Source organism: Myotis yumanensis, unplaced genomic scaffold (assembly GCF_028538775.1).
Source record: "Myotis yumanensis isolate MYYU_CA2020_CCGP unplaced genomic scaffold, mMyoYum1.0.hap1 SCAF_7, whole genome shotgun sequence".
Lineage (NCBI taxonomy): Eukaryota > Metazoa > Chordata > Mammalia > Chiroptera > Vespertilionidae > Myotis > Myotis yumanensis.
Window position 1 is genome coordinate 66,394,589 of NW_027223758.1, and position 12,209 is coordinate 66,406,797.

Here is a 12,209-nt window from a genome sequence, read left to right on the forward strand (position 1 = left end):
GGGCATGCGTGCTTATATGCATGTGCATCCATACACACCTGTGACTGCCAGGAGTGAGTGGGCAGGTGTGGGTGTTCGCCCGGTGTGTGCACGGATCTGCGTGAGGGCGGTCGTTTCCTTGTGAATCTCCCTGCCAGGTGTGCCCGGGGGCACTGCAAGAGGGGCAAGCGCGGCCTTGGGGCCTGCCCCTGTGCCTGCAGGTGGAGGCTCGAGGCGGGACACGCGAGCTGGGGAAAGAAATAGCAAAGCGGAGAGAATGGTACGTGTGGGGGTGCTAGACGTCACAATGGAGTGGGCTGTGCCCTGGAGCATGACTGCTTGCGACAGAAAACGGGGTGTGTACGGGAGAGGGTTCTCCGAGGAGTTTGGGAACACCCAGAGATCCTAACCCGCCTCAGTCCCACCACTGGTCCCAGAGCCTCCCCAGCTCTAGACCGGGGTAAAGGGGACCCGAGCGCTGCTGCCTGAGGAACCGCGCGCGGTGAGTGACACGCGCTGCCGACAAAGGCTGTATTTTTCCAGGCTCGCGCCCCGCCCGCGATGGTCCCCATGGCGACGCAGATAGCGCTGCAGCCATTTTTCCTATCTCCCCGGAGTCTATTATATCGCGGGATTAGCTCATCTCCAGGCAGGTCAAACGCAAAGTCACCCAACCTGCGGTGCGGGCCGTGCTGGGATCGGCCGCCTTTCCCGGCGGGGGTCTGGTCTCAGCTCCGCGACCTCCAGCGGCGGCCCATACGCAGGCGTAGAGCGCCACCTGGCGGCCGCGGGTACCAGGCGCGGCGTCTCCGAGGGCCGGGGCCTGAATGGGTCTCCGCAGAAGAGGTGGGGCAGGGGTCTCTTCCTGCTGAAGCAGGCTTTGTTTTGTCTCTGCGATGTCGCTGGGGCCAGACTGGCACTCAGTAGATGCTCACACGTGTTTGTTAAAAGGACAGGTGGATGGGCAAGAAATCAAGGATGAGGCAAACTGTGACGGATCACACAACTTAGTTGGCAGCAAGAAATCATTTATTGGAAGTATGCACTGAATTTAGAATAAAAGCCAAACTCCTTTGGGTCCTATATAATCGCCGCTCAGACCTGGTCCCCCCACTCGCGCTCCAGCCACAGTGACCCGCTTTTTGTTCTTTGAACAGGGAGTTTGTCTGCTCTCCTCTCTACCCCAGTGTATTCTGCCTCTACTCAGATGTCACCCCTCAGAGAGCAAAGTCACTCTTTGCCCTACTTTTTTCAGTCTATAGTATATAGGGTGTTCCCCCCAAAAAATGTATACACACACTTTGAATGATTATAAAGGCAGTGTTTATTAAAATACATTTCATTTTCAAAATTGAGCTATCAGCTGTTAAAGTATACATTATTTTGGGACACCCTGTATATTTCTTTTATAATATAGCATCCTGTAAAATTGTTTTGTCGCTCTTTGTCTTTGCTTATTGTCAACTTCCCTGGAATGAATGCTAGGCTCCCTGGGCAGAGGGCTGTTTGGGAGAAGGGGAGTAATCCAGCGCTGGAATGTGTCTGACAATCAATTGACATCAGTTACAACTTTGGGAATGAGTGAATGAGGAAGGGAGGAGCAAGTGGACCAGGCCCTTGCACTTTATTATTATCATCACTAGAGGCCTGGTGCACAAATTCCTGCACGGGTGGGGTCCCTCGGTGTGGCCTGTGGGGATTGGACCGAAACCGGCAGTCCAACACCACCTGCCGCTCCTGCCTGCTGCTCCCGCTCATCCGCTCATCCAGAACGCAACTGACCCTCCAGCAGGCAGTGAGATGCCCTTGCCTGCCTGGGATCTGGGATCCGTCCTGCTGACTTTGTGCCGGTTGTAGGGAGCCGCCTGGCAGCTGTTTTTATATCATTTCTTCCTTGTGGGGCCTCTAGGGAGGGGAAGTAGCTGCAGTGGCCAAGGTTCGCAGCACTATCAGGATTGTGCAGGCGGCACCGGTCCGTGGGTCCTGGCCTGTTCTCTGGACATTGGACCTACAGGACTACTGAGGGAGTGAGTGGCTGCCACTGGGATGGTCTGTCAGCTGAGCAGCACTCCCTCTATAGGAACGCACTGACCACCAGGGGGCAACTCCTGCATGGAGCATCTGCCCCCTGGTGGTCGTTTGGTCACTTAGGCTTTTATATATATAGATTTCTCTTTATTGTTATTCCATTCCCCTGCACCCCCATGTTTTGCTCACTCTAGCCCTGGGGTGTCTGGCTCCACTGACCTGTCCCAGCCTGCAGGTCCAGAGGGGCCTAGGATTGGGGGAGAGAAAGCCCAGAGGCCCCTCTACAACATGCACCTGCCTTGCCTCTTAGGGCAGAGGACAGTTCTCACTCCTCTTTCTTAGGGACTGGGAAGGACCGAGTGAGACTTCACTCATAATGCAATATAATTATACCAGGGTTGCCATGACGTGGCGATGATTAATTACTGTGCATGGAGCAAGAACAGCAAGGTATCTAGAACTGAGAAAAGGCCACAGCCCAACTGGACTTCCTGCCCATCTCCTAATCAGGCACCAGTCCAAGCCTCACCTTGGAAGAGGAGCTGTGAGGTAGCTGAGGCTCTCTGCCAATCTCCAACACACACACACACACCCTGGCTGGGTGACCTTGGGCAAGTCACTTTCCTACTCTGAGCCTCAGGTCTGCCTCTGCAAATCTCCCTCAAGGGTTGCCATTAGAGTTACTAATAAACATGTATTTAAAAAGAATTTTGTAACCCAGGCCTCATAAATTGGCAGTCCAAGCCTCAGGAGCCAATACAATGACTATGTGTTGCCAATATTTTGAAGTGGGAGATTTCACACAGAGAGCCTCATTTCCAGCTTCTCTTGAAAACCACAAGGTTGGTTACCTCTGGCCTACATTCCTGCCTGTAATGTAATGCTGTGGTTCTGTTTTGCCAAGCACGTGGGCCATTGCCCCGGGGTCCCCATCCACCCGCTTCAGGCCCCTGGGTCAGGGATGTGTCCCTCATAGAAATGAGGGTGCTTAGCTGTGTGGCTTTTGGCCCTTCTTCATATCCTTCGGTGGAATTTCCAATATCTTTCTCCCTCCAGGCACTATAGACCACTTAATATTTAATTAGTTAACTAATAAATCCAAGCAGGACTTAAAAAAATAAATGCTAAGCCATACTGTTTTGGACCCTGGGTATACAATATCGAACAAAACAACAATGGTACCTGCCCTCAGGGAGCAATCAGACATGACTCAGCACACAGATTAATGCATCATCACAAATTGTGATAGGAACTCTGAAGGGGAAAGAATACATATTTACAAATATGGAATCCAAGCTTTTTTTGCAGAGACTTACTCTGGGCCAGCCTGTACTGAGAGGTAAGGAACATGGAATGAAGCCAGATATGGTCATTGTGTGCAGGCAGCTCCGAGGGTGCCAGAAATGTGGGCACATCAAGAGATCCTGTTAATTTCAGCCTGAGGATTGAAAGCCCAGGGTACTTGTTAGAGGAGAGGCACTAACCTTACTCTGGGAGCATAATATATAAAGAATGCCTGCAAATAAATAAGAAAAAAAATACAATAGACAGAAATAGGCAAAGAGTATGATCAGGACATTCATGAAAAAGGAAATAGAAATAGCTCTTAATTAATGAAAACATAATCTCAGATAAATAAAAGTTTAAAACACATTGAGATATTTGGGATGAGTAAAATTAGATTATGATGATGGTTGTAACTCCATAACTTTACTAAAACTCAGTGAAATGTAGCATTTAAATTAACTTTATGGCATGTAAATTATCCCACAATAAAGCTGTTTGAAAATAAACTAGAAACCACTTTGAGATACCATTTTATACTATCAGTATTAGCAAATATCAAAACATTTGATTAAATACTATGTTTCTAAGGGGGTGGGGGAAACAAGTTGGTGGGGGTGTCAATTGATGAACTCTTGGAGTGACACTATCAAATTTACAAAAGCATTTATGCTTTAAGCTGAGAATTCCACTTATAGGACTTTACATGATAGATATCCTCTTACTCTTGTGAATGTTTAAGGAAATTCACTGCAGTTTTGTATATTATGGCAAATGATTGGAAGCAAAAGATGCTTATCTAAAAGAAATTGTTAAAAAGTATTGTTATACAGCCAAACAGTGGGTGTCATGCTGCTGTCACAGAAGAAAGAAGAAGAAAAAGAAAGAGAGAAATAAGAAAAAGGTGGGTCTTTATGTACAGACATTGAATGATCCCAAGGTAGACTTAGTAGAAAAATAAGTGTGGAAGGTAAGTGTAGATGCCACTGTTTGATTAACAATAGAGGTAAAGAGAGAAGATATATACATATTTGCTCACATATTTATAGAATTTCCCTGGATAGAAAACAAGAGAAACTGTTAACAATAGTTGGCACTTACAAAAGGATTTAGGTTTGGGTGGCTGGGGATAGGGATAGGAGAAAGGGTTAACTATGTAAGCTTTGATTACTACTGAAATTACATAGATAGATGATGATAGATAGATAGATAGATAGATAGATATTGAAATAGAGATAATATATACAAACATTTATGCATATATATCCTATACAAAAAAATAAAGATTGGAAACCAAAATGAAAAAGAAAATTATTAAAAAATAAAGATGGAGAAGAACAGAAGTTTGCCAAAAAGAGAAGTCAGGGGATAAAATTCCCTGCTGGCTAGAACATAGGGGAACAAGATCTCCTGCCCTATTGGCTGGGTAAATTGCTACAAGGACTTTGCAGAGTAATTCAGCTGTATCTAGTACAGTTGGAAATACTGATGGCAATTCCTCTTCTGGGTGTATGAGAAATCCTCACATGAATAAAAGGGATGTAGGCACTATCGGTGTTGTTATTTTATTTTATTTTCCATCACCATTTATCCCCCCATACCCTCTTCTACCTGCATGTACCCCCTACCCCTGCAATCACTCATGGGGCACTATTTGTAAAATAAAGAAACTTTGGAGTCAATCTAGTAGCCCAGCTCAAGGGCGCTGCATATACAAATAGTGGGGCATTCTTTGCATGGAATGCCATGCAGCAATTACATTGTATGGATAGTCGTAAGGCAAATAAGGTTTTAGTCAAAGAAAGAACTGGCAGAATTTTTTTATTGATTTCAGAAAGGAGGGGGGAGAGAGAGAGAGATCAATGATGAGAATCATTGATCAACTGCCTCCTGCATGCCCCACACAGAGGATCAAGCCCACAACCTGGGCATGTGCCCTGAGTGGGAATCAAACCGGGACCTCCTGGTTCATAGGTCGATGCTCAACCACTGAGCCACACCAGCCGTGCTTGGCAGAATTTCTAACCCAAAATAGTACTGTACATGGTTTATAGAAATTAAGTATATGAAGTAAAAGTATAAAAACATAAATCTTCTGGAAGATTTAAAACTAAGATCTGGAAGACAGCAAGCCATGGCATGTTCTTGGATGGAAAAATTTAATACTATAAAAATGTCAATTCTCATATATTTTTGTATACACTTAATATAATTCAAATTAGAATACCAACAGGGTGGTTTTTTAAAACCTGGATTAAATGACCTGAAAGATCATGTGGCAGAATAAATGCCCAAGAATAACTAAGAAAAATTGAAAATAGAATAACATGAGATTTTCACCTTACTGGAATTAAGGACATAAAGCCACTACAAGCAAATCAATATGGCATTGGCAGAGGAATAAACAATTTAAAATAATAGAGAATCTAAAAATAAATTCCAGTTTATATGAGAATGTAACATATGACAAAGGTAGTATTTCCATTCAATGGGAAGAGGGTAGATTGTAAAATAAATGGTGTGGACACAAGTGGATACCCGTCTGGAAGAAAATAAAATTCAACCCCTCTTATGTGTCTAAATCAATTCCAGATGAATTACAATTTAAATGTGAAAAATAAATAATTGCCAATCTTGCAAATCTCTCTGAGGAGACGTGCAGTCTAGACAAAGGCAACAGTATGTTTGAAGGGCAGTGGGTGAAAGGGCTAAGCATGTTCTGGAAAAGGCAGAAGCTCCATGTGACTGGAATGAAGGGAGAGGCCAGGTGTGCAGGGAGGATATCCAGCAGTCTCTGACACAAATATATATGCCCAGAGTTCTTGTAAAGACTCATTATTTTAGCTGACACATAGTAGGTGCTCAATAAATGCTGGCTTCTTTCTTTGCTCTTCTGGTCTGCACATCTTGCTTCTCTCCTCAATGGCCGTTCTCTACCCCCAGACTCCAAGGATGAGCTTCACTCCCTAGAGAAAGACGCTGTGTGTTTTTTTGTTGTTTTTTTTTGTAGCATTTACTACAGCTATTTGTTTGTTTGTTCACTGTCCATCACTCTCCGTTCTAATATAAACAACATAAAAAGAGGGACCATATCTTTAGGGTCCACCCAGGAAAATAGAAACCACTTGGAAAGATTAAAACTTAATTTAAAACTTTAAATGCAAGGACAGGATTGTGTAAGCAATGAAACCGCTAAGAACAGGGGACAGTGAGCTCTGACCGGTTTGGCTCAGTGGATAGAGCTTCGGCCTGCGGACTCAAGGGTCCTGGGTTCGATTCCAGTCAAGGGCATGTACCTTGGTTGAGGGCACATACCCAGTAGGGAGTGTACAGGAGGCAACTGATGATGTTTCTCTCTCATTGATGTTTCTAACTCTCTGTCCCTCTCCCTTCCTCTCTGTAAAAAATCAATAGAATATATTTGAAAAAAAAAAAAAAAAAGAACAGGGGACAGTGAGGCAAGCCAGAAAGAAGTAGCAGGAAGCTGACACCTCCCCCAGGGCTAGAGAGAAAGAAAGGGGATGGTATTTTCCAAGTTCAGGGCCTGGGGTGACCCAGAGGATGTTCAACAGCCTGTACTGTGAGAAACGGAGCCACAGAAGAGACACAGCCACAACCAGAGTGGCCACCTAAGACAGGACTGGGGGAGAAATGCTCTGCCTCCTCCTTTTCTCCTACTCCTCTATATACCCCTCCAGAGCCTCCACTGGTTGAATCCAGCAGGGAGCCACCTGCAAGAGTGGGCTCCCCATCCCCCACCACAACACAGAACAGAGCAGGGGAGAGCAAGGGATAGCTCTGAAGAAAAACTAGCTGGAGGTGGCACTGGGACCTTGTTTGTCTTGTCTATCTGTATATCAGAGCTTCAAAGACATCGCCTGGCACATAGTAGGACCTCATTAAACAGTGAAAGAGTAGATTGAGGTTCTCAACTCATCACATGCAGAAAGCTACTTAGAGTCCACAAAACAACTTTAGTCCCAGGAGGGCATCCTGGTTGCCAGGTCCACAGAGGTAGGTACATCCCAGGTGGGCAGTATGGCCACTACGTTTTGCTTGGCCAGCATCTGGGAGGATCCCTCCAATTCCAGGATTCAGCTCCTATCCAGTGGGGGCTGTCCCCTCCTCAGGCTCCATTAGCACCCAGCATCCTCCACGATGAGTGTCTCTCCTGCCAGAGTAGGGAGAGCACATCCTCATCTGAGAGCAGAGACAAAGAAACAAAGAGAAGAAGAGACTGAGAAACAGAGAAACAGAAACAGAAAGAAAGACAGAGGCAGAGAGACAGGGAGAAAGGGAAGTAGCCCTGTGGACAGCTGCTTTCTGCCCGCATGGCCCTGCACACACTAACAATGAGCACAGGATGGTCCCAGCCTGTGGGAACATGCTCAGGCAAGACCTGTGGGAAGCACTTGGATGCTCTTAGAAGGGCTTCCGACCCTGTCAAAGGAGCCACAGCACGTTCTGTGGTCCAGCACGTGAATGGGCAGCTTCGTCCACATCCTGCGGAAGACTCTGAAGGACTGACTGAGAGGTCCAAACGTTGGTGGGCAGGTGGAGCAAGAAGCGTTCAACGAGCCGCTGGTGGGAGCGAATCTGCATCAGTGCACCTCGGAGAGGATTCTGGCGATTCTAATAAAGAGATGCATACGTGTCAACTCAGCAGCTCCACTCACAGGTGCAGTTCTCGGCAGCACCGATTGAAATGTCCACAACCACAGGAACAACACTCCTGGAAACAGCCCAAAAGTCCGTTCACAGGGAGAGGATGAAAGCAACAACGCCATTCATCAGTGTGGCGGCGTCTCACCAACACTGTGAGAGAGGAAAAGCAAGTCACACAACACAGGTAGATTCCACTTAAACAGTGTCTAAAACAGATACAATGCTTTTACACATCCTGTGTTTTTGCATACCCATTTGTGCACAAGGCTGTGAGTACAAAACTGGGGTACACAGCACTTGGTGGGAGACCTAAGGCATCTTCAAGAGCGGTGTGGATGCAAAAGGTTTTCGCCGCATAGGCAAGCGTTAGAACGAGCCTGGGTCCTGAGCCAGCCTGAAACGCCACCCTGGCCAGCTGCTGGGAGGAAATCGCAGTGCCCGACCTGACAATGAATTCACGCTCAATAAATGGTAGCTGTTACTATCATTTATGTCATTAGTATATCACCCTCATTTCATAGGTGGATGGAGACCCAGGGAGGGAGGCCAATTGTCCTGGGACACGTAGTCTGGGTAACAAAGCTGGGGCTTGATCAGGGGCTCCTGGTCATTTCCAGACCTCCAAGTTGCACTTAATGTTCAGTGCTTTTCAAGTCTGCCTGGGACTCCTGGGGGAAATTTTCGTTTTGGACAAGAGAAAAACATGAGAAGGATTGTCTCTTTCCCTCTGGTTGGGCTAAACTGTGTCCACTATGTTGAAGTCCGAAGAATGTGACTGTATTTGGAGAGAGGTCTTTTAAAGAGGTAACCAAGGTGAAATGAGTTCAAATGAGTGGACCCTAATCCAATAGGATCAGTGTCCTTATAAGAACAGGATTTAGGACACAGACATACACAGAGAGACAACCAAGTGAACACACAGGGTGAAGACAGTCGTCTGCAAGCCCAGGAAAGAGGCCTCAATGAAACTAACCCTGCCAACACCTTGATCTCAGACTTCCAGCCTTCAGGACAGTGAGGGAATAAATGTTTGTTGTTTGAGTGCCCAGGTCCATGGTACTTGTGATGGCAGCCCTAGGAAATGAATGTTCATTCTTTGAACAAACTAGTGCTAGACCATAGTTATGTGGGTACATGGCAGCTCACTGGGGAGCACGCAGTGGGATGCAGGAAATAAACTAGCACTCCAAGGATGCTGAGCAGAAAGAGGGAAGAACCTGTGTCCCTGATCTGTCACACTATTACTAAGTCAGTGCACCAGCCGCTATGAATGTTGATTACTAAAGACTCACATCTGCCCCTTCCATGCTGCCTTCAGAATTAGCCTCTTCTGATTACAGCCTCTCTGTGAGGCAGTCTGAGAGACAAAAGGCCTCCAGCCCTTGCCTCAAGCGAGAACTAACTCAGTGATGCCATTTATTCCCCTAGAGCTCCCGGTAGATCAGGCTGAGAGCACATTCTGGCTAAGCTCCTTCCCACTTCCTGGCTCTGCTCCCCTTCCCCTCCAGGGTTCTCCAGAGAGCAGTCTATAAACCAACCGACACACACTCAAACCTTTGTCTCAGGCTCTGCTTCAGGAAACCTGATCTGAGACAGAGGTGAAGGGTCTGTGGTACCATGTGACAATTGGAGGCAGAGTTCATGAGGCTGCTGGACGCATAGAAGCCAGGAAAGAGGCCAGGGCTAGAAAAAGCTATTAGGAAGCAATCTGCATCCTCACACTTCATTCTTCCTGTGACATGGTGAGAGAGAGGCCATATCTAAATGCTAATGTGTTTATGAAATCATTGAACTGGTATTTCTCTGCCTTTAACAGTGACAAAGCCAAGGACCCAAGGAGACCTCTAAAAGGGCAGAGAGGAGAAACACCCGGATAGTCTTTGCCAGGATGATGCCTCTCAGAAGCAGGCCAGTCTTCCAAAAAAAAAAAGGCAATTTTTTTAAAGCTTCTCCAATTTTACCAAGTGTATCAATTTATTTATTGGATCTAAGGAACATTTTATGGGGTGTAGTCTTCTTGTCACTGTATTTTACAAATGATAATGGAAATGTGGCCTTTGGTGAAATAATCTTTAGGCAAATTGGCTGCTTGGAAGATCTTTAGGCAAATTGGCCTTAATGGATGGATTTGGGGTGAATTGATCCAGAGCTGTTCTGTTCATTGGCTTCACGAGGGTTGGAGGCCAATGCAGCGCCCCTAAAAGATAGGTTCTTCTCTCAGCCTGTGAGAGCCCATCTCTGCAGATTGTTGGGACCTTCAACTTCAACTCCTGGAATCTAATTCGTAGATTCTATTGAGCATTTCTCCCCTGATGGGGACCCTGATTGGGAATATAGAGGTTTTTAATTCAGACTCCAGCTGAAAGGGACTATAGGACCCACAAGAACCCTTTAGAGAGTCAGGAAGTCCTTCATTGACACCTCTACCAGGTGGTCTTCTAGCCTCTCTTGATAACAGCTTCCCTCCTTCAAAGAGGACCCTTCAGAGCTCTATGAGAAAGGTCTTCATGTAATGTTGAACCCTCCTTCCCTGAAAGTCTCCCTATAGCTTCTGATTCTGACTTCTGAGACCATAAGTCCCATATTTTCCTTCTGCCCCAAGACAGCCCTATAGACTATTGGGAACAGGAACTTGACAAAAAGCTGAATCTTAAATCAGCAATAGGGAAAGCTAAGAACTCACTCAACTGACACCAGAGACTCCTCACGGCATCAAAAATGGCAGCACTGGCTATATCTAGAATTGTAAATAAGTGGATGAAAAACATAAGGAAAATTATTTCCTGCCTAAAAGTCTATACCCAGCCAAACTATCAATCAGGTATAAAATAAATACAGACATCCTCAGACATGCAAGTTCTCAAAAAAAGACTCTCTTCCACATACCCCTTTTCATAAATCTCTGGAGGTTGTGTATTGCCATACTGAAAGAAAATCAAGAGAAAGAAAGGCCTGGCATAGAGAAAATAGAAGATCCAACAACAAAGGAATGAAATGAAGGAAATTCCCAGGCCCCAGATAGGCACCAGGTAGGGGAAGAAGGATCAGGCCAAAGAGATTCAGGAGATGTGGTACCAAGAAATTGAAACTGAGAGAATATGTGATGCATCTAAACATCTTAATAGGGTAGCTGGACAATTTGCTGAGTGAGTGGTTAACTTAGCAGTAAACTTATATAGAAAACTAAACAAAGAGAACAGAAACCCAAAACAAATTAACTCCAGGGTAAAAAACAACAACCACAAGATGGTGGCAGAGTAGGTGGAACTTACACTCACCTTCTCCCAGTACCTCACCAGAATTACAACTAAATTATAAAACAATCAGCCTGCATAACAAACTGAAGACTAGCTGAACAAAAGTCTTATAACTAAGGGTTACAGAAGAAGCCACATTGAGACTGGTAAGAGTGGAGAGGCAAAGGCTGGCCCTGCACCCATAAGATACGGTTGAGAATCTGGAGGGAATATCTCAGCTGCAAAAGTACCATCTGAGGCCCTGGCTGGTTTGGCTCAGTAGTTAGAGCACCAGCAGGTCATGGGTTTGATTCCTGGTCAAGGGCACGTACCTTGGTTGCAGGTTCAATCCCCAGCTCCAGTGGTTAGAGTGAGAGCAGAGGGTAACACAATCTCTCTCTCTCTCTCTCCCCGCCCCCATCCCCATCCTTTCCACTCTCTAAAAAAATCAATGGAAAAAATATCCTCACCCGAGGAGTAAGGATTACACACACAAGAAAGTACCCTCTGAGGAGTGAGGGGTCTCAACCCACCTCTGGGCTCTCCAACCCTAAGAGCCAGAGCCAGGAAGAAGGGCCCAAATAACAACTGGCTGTGAAAATCAGTGGAGATTCTGTCTTCCAGGTAAAAATAGGAGTCTGATGAAAACCCAGGCACCCTCTTAAAGGGCCAGTGCACAAAATCTCATCACAGACACACTGGGTTCCAGCAAAGGGAGGAAGAAGAAGAAGAAAAAGGAGAAGGAGAAGGAGAAGGAGAAGGAGAAGGAGAAGGAGAAGGAGAAGGAGAAGGAGAAGGAGAAGGAGAAGGAGAAGGAGAAGGAGAAGGAGAAGGAGAAGAAGAAGGAGAAGGAAAGGGAGAAGGAGAAGGAGAAGGAGAAGGAGAAGGAGAAGGAGAAGGAGACACTAGAAGAAGCCAATAGCAGATTAGATAAAGCAGAGAACCATATCAATAATTTGGAAGGTAAGGTAGCAGAAAACACCCAATCAGAGAATTAAAAATAATTCGAGAAAATAA